At 41.5% G+C, this 5,446-nt stretch overlaps 1 long non-coding RNA gene across 1 annotated transcript in view; it reads right to left on the bottom strand.

The window, feature by feature from the left end:
* LOC122189672 overlaps positions 1 to 4,576 on the bottom strand; it is an 8,478-nt gene extending 3,902 nt beyond the window's left edge. Inside the window, exons 1-2 of the long non-coding RNA XR_006181922.1 lie at positions 4,411 to 4,576; positions 3,950 to 4,116 (exon numbers count right to left, since the gene is read on the bottom strand). This is a non-coding gene — a long non-coding RNA (uncharacterized LOC122189672). The remainder of the gene's footprint in view (positions 1 to 3,949; positions 4,117 to 4,410) is intronic.
* Positions 4,577 to 5,446: the final 870 nt, after the last annotated feature.

Genomic DNA, 5,446 nt, shown 5'->3' on the forward strand with positions numbered 1-5,446 from the left:
ATGGTAAAATTTAGGGAAATTAGATGTTTGCATGTCGGGTTGAGGCTCTTGAGCAGAAACATGGATAGAATTATATCGTTGCTTCATTGATTTTTATGAAAGTGGCTTCTAAATACAGCTCTGGACTGACTCCTGATCTCATCCGCTGGGATTTAATCTAGGCAAAAGCATCCATAAATCCATACTCGGAATGTTTTGCTTTCTATAGACTCGTCTTGGTGTTTTAAAAGTAGATTTCTTTGTTGGCTGTGGTCCCTCTGTGACTACAACAGCACCTAAGCATCTTGGTGTAATAGTGTTATGTTTTTTGTGTATTGAAACCCTTTTGTTTAGGAAAAGGATTGTGTGGAAAAGTGTCCTGAAAAAAACTCTTAGTAAGACCCATTTTGGTTTTTAATATCTGCTACTCGTTACGAGTGCCCATTCCCCTGGGAGCCCTGGAAATATGTTAGATGCCAAAAGCTGCATATTTGAAACTGGTCCTATTGTAGAGCAAGTAAATATTATCAATATGCTTTATTTGGGAAGGATTCCTTGGCCAAATAAGGGCTTTAAAATCTAGAAAGAGAAGAGAGAGTCTGCAGAATATGAAGATATTGATGAGGATGATAAGCAGTGTGTTACAGATTAGGTATCCACGAAGATGAAAGGAGAAGGAGCAGTGAGTGAGCCCCATGGTGGCTGCTGCAGTAAAGATGACCACATCCCTCAGAGCCTCTGCATCAGATGGGAACACAGATATCCACAGCCTGGGGAACAGCAGGAGGGGTGCTCTGCAGAGATGGAGCTGGGGGAAATCAAACCCAGAAATGGGGAAACTGAAATTTGTCTGATAGGGAGAAGGAAATGAATAACCGGTGCATGGAGACTGAAAGAAGGGCTTTAAAAAAGTTATTTCAAGATGCAAATGCTTCCTCTGTTGTTTCCTATTTGCATTTTAAAGTATTTCAGTATCAGAGCTGAGGCATCTAGAGAGGACAAACCTGCCTCGGGTCAGCTCAGAGGTGACGCAGAAGAGTATTCAAAACATGTTTGTCAAAAAGGTAAACCTCACCAAAGTTTGTTTTCAACTTGAACAGTCTGTTGCTCCAAGAACTATTTGAGACTACTCTCAATGAAGAACAGAGATGGAGGGAAAGGTTGATTTTTTTTTTTCTATGAATTTTTCATATGTACATATTTTTGCAATGCTTTTTAAGAAAGGATACTTGCACTGATTGTTTGGGTCAACAAGGAATAAAAAATATGGATTTAAAGAATGAACGGCACAAACCTGAGTACTCATCACTGCTTTAAATCCCATTGGAACAGAGTGACACTCGAGCCGTACCTTGGGTGCCATTATGACAGCAGGCAGTGAGTGCCCAAATCCTGCACTGATGCTATGGCCCCAGATGAAGATCTCACCCAATGACCCCCAACCTGCTCCCACATGCTCTGACTCACGGGCAGCCAGTTCCACACATACATACAAAAGGGCTTTGCCAGTTGTGCCATGGTGCAAAATAAAGGAAATCTCCCTCTTTGCCCGTTATAATGACTCGTGTGTTTCCAGCCTATTCTACCTCACAGCACAGCGTATGTGCAACAATGCTTAATTACAAAGAGGCCACGATGAAACCAGAGGAGCCCAGTAACCATGGAGATCAGTGATCAATAATATAATACTATTTGTTTATAAATTATCCATAGTCCCTATATCCTTCTGTAAAAGGCAAGTGAGATCCAGGCAACATGTTCAATTTATAATTATTGCCTAAAATAAAATGTGATTCTGTGGCTGAATACCTGCCCATTAATAACATTATTTTCAGATTGTTCAATATGATATGGATCGGTGGAGATAACTGTGTTTGGAGGAGAAATATAAAGCTGCTCAATAAAGTGGTGGCTGTAAAGATTCATCTGAAGGCTGTGATGTGGAAAGTACTGCTTTCAACCAGAAGTCTCAGTAGATACAACTGGGCTGTGTTACATTTGTGGTGCGAATGGGGAATGACCTAAAAGCGTATACACCAAGCACAAAACACAAACCATGCTCCCAGTTCCTTTTCCAGGAACAAAACCCTCATCGTGAAACTCTAAAGGTGGCAACTGTAATGTGAAGGCTGTCTCAGACAATGAGTAACACGACTCTGGAGGAGCTTTCAAATCTTTTAGCTGCTTTTCCTTTTGGAATAATTAAGATAAGTTCTGAGGTTTTTTTATTCTCCTCCCCGCTTTTATATAAACAACTTGTTAGTTCTACTCGGTAGTTTCCATTGGGAAAGCCAATAGTCATCAAAATTTGAAGTTTTCCTTGCTTTACTGTTCTGGTATATTGGGGTGATAAAACAAAATGATTTTCATCTCATTACTACCTATTTCAATGTTTCTGTGGTATTTCCACATTTTTAATATTTCTAGTTTCTTTTCAAAACCACTTTGTTAAAAAATGGATATGAAATGTGGAAATGATCTTTTTATATTATTCAACAATGTTATGTAATGCAAACCCATCAATGACCTGCTTTGTGTTTCACTCCATGATGAGCCTTTTTTTCCTTTCAGCTGGGAATGATACTTTAAGAAATCTTCCACAGAATATGAAATCCACCTCCCCAGCAGTATGAAAGGCACAGCGTGGGGAAACAGGACCCATTTCACCACAATCTACTGTAGTATTTTAGTCAATCTAGACAATGCACAAATATAAGGGACGGAATGATATTCCAGAACAAAAATATAGTTATGTGATTGGCACCGAGAGGATGAGAATTAACTGATTACAATGAATCCCTCTTTTGCAATGACTACATAATATTTATGTAATTGTCATAACAAATCCCATTTTTATGGCTCCTCACAAGTGAAGTGAAAGCATTCCCACTGCTGCTGAGTGTGAGCTTTGGAAGGGACACCCAGGGATGCAGGGTTCTGGTGGACGAAAGTCTGGACATGAGCCAGATGTATGTTCTTGCAGCCTGGAAGGCAAATGGTACCCTGGGCTGCATCAGTGGAAGGGTGGCCAGCAGGGAGAGGGAGGTGACTGTGACCCTCTACTCTGCTCTTGTGAGGCCCCACCTGCAGTACTCAGTCCAGTCCTGGGGCCCCAGGGATATCTCATCGCAGTCTTCCAGTACTTAAAGGGAGTTTATAAACTTAGATGATAGTGATAGCACAAGGGGGAATGGATTTAAACTGAAAGAGGGAAGGTTTAGGTTAGCTGTTAGAAAGAAATTCTGCACTCAGAGGGTGGTGAGACACATGAGCAGGCTGCTCAGAGAAATTGTGGATGCCCCATCACTGGAGGCATTCAAGGCCAGGCTTGATGGGTTCCTGGGCAGTCTGATCAGGTGGTTGGCAACCCGGCCCAAAACAGGGGCATTGGAACTAGCTGATCTTTGAGGTCCCTTTCAACCCAAGCCATTCTATGGTTCTGTGATTCTGTGCCCAAGATCCCCTCACATCGGCTCATAGTGCCGCCCTGCTGGGGCTATCAGCACCGTGGGGCTTCAGCATCCTAACCAGATGGATGGTTGAAACACGCAGAAAAAGGCCCAGAAAACAACACAATGAATGCTGGGGCTCAGCAGAGGAGAGAAAAGGTGAGACACTGTTGCCTAAAAATAGAGATGAGCTACAGCTGTAGGGCGAGCCCTGTTGATGAAAGCACACCAGTCGCACTCAGGCTGCTTGGCAGGCGTCAGGCACACACACAGCTTGTTGTTAAGCAGCATGGAAAGCAATCACGAATGAATAGACTTTCTCCCTGTCCATTTTTAGTCCTACTGCAAAGAAGAGGTCACCAGAATTCCTTTTCCCTGAGCTTCAGTTTTGGAAATAGCTGAGCTGCTAAGAATTGGAGGAGAAAAAAAAAAAAATAAAGAAAAAAAAGAAGGAAGGAAAATAAGAAAGGTAGGCAAGTGTAGACAAAAGATGTGAACTGTGTTTAGACATGTCTCCTTACCAAGAAGGATCACTGCTCTTGACCAGATTTTGTCAGTTCTTTCATTATGATGATTTTCTCCACATTCAGCACTTAAAATCCATCACTGGGAGAGGGATGAAGATGGAGAACAAAGGGAAGGCAGCAATGAAAGCAATAAACCATTTGGTTCCTGCTGGAGAACATACCTGTATATAAGGGGTGAGAAAAATGCAATAGTATGTTTTATTTTGTGTTCATGAAATCAAGGATTTTCATGCAAATTTAGTACCAATATTCTAAAACATACTTTACAGCACAGTAGGAGGTTCCGTAGTTAAGATGGTACAACATTTTAAATTGGAAATGTGAATGTAATCCCTTCAGTTAAATGGAAAACATTTAAATACTTAACCTGATTGCTGCCAACTGCCATTTCGTACAATAAGTAATTATGAGGAGAGAGAATGGTTCTTAAAGGCACATAGTTCACATGAACCTACCGGAGACTCCGATCTGGAAACTGCACCTTCATCTCTGTGTATTGCCACTTGTCATAAAATAGTAATAATAATATGATGAATGTCAGAATCCTTTCTTTTTCTTCAGATGGACTATCTGGTAATGGAGTTATTGACAGCAGATACGGCAAAATGACAGGACTGTAGTCAGCAGAGCCACATGAATTATCTGATATCTGAATTGAAAGGACAAAAGAATTTTTTTCTGGTAAAGCTGAAGAATTATCATTTTATCTATCTACCCACCCATCCATCATTTCTGTCAATAAACCTGGGATTAAAACACACTTCTGCTAAAATATCTCCATGATGAGGACAAGGTACAGGTGCCAACTGGCAGCTGAGTGTCATGAAGGATGTGTGAGCTCACAAGGACACCTTCCTACACATTTAGAGAAAGAAGCAGATGAAAAAAGACTGGGTGCTGGCCTACAACAAAGAATTCTAAATAAACCCATTTCAGGAAGTGGTCATTATAATTATTATAAATCCTGTACACCTCTGCTTTGAAGAGCTGCTCACTGCATAACTAAAACTGCTCTTACGGAATGACGTTCTCCCGGAATGCTATGTGTTCTGATCCCCACTGCTCCCACCGTGGCTGACAACAGAACAGCTCTTTCAGTATATTTGGAGCAAACACTCTACTGAACCCTTCCCAGACGGTGTTTTCAGGACTTAAAACACTGAACAAATCAAAATACTTATTTAAAAAATAAATGAATTCTCAATGACAGGCCTGATCTCAGCAGGAATCATTCACCAGGAGAGAAGCAGGACAAAACAGCCCACTTCCAAGCACTGAGCTGAGGCCATGGCACGGCAGTTCAGTCATTCCTGGCTCCCATCAGCCAAAGCGAGGCTGAGCTGGAAGGGATTTCTGACCTTAAAGTTGGCTGAAGAGCTCCTTCTTCCCTTCTCTCCTGTGTGGATGGAAACAAGGATGACTGGGATTGTAATTAAGCACACTGGCACAAAGAAAGCATAGAATGGAGATGTGTGTCGGAGAACTTTTCCT

Source organism: Lagopus leucura, unplaced genomic scaffold (genome assembly GCF_019238085.1).
Source record: "Lagopus leucura isolate 7727_CA_CO unplaced genomic scaffold, USGS_WTPT01 Super-Scaffold_100157, whole genome shotgun sequence".
Lineage (NCBI taxonomy): Eukaryota > Metazoa > Chordata > Aves > Galliformes > Phasianidae > Lagopus > Lagopus leucura.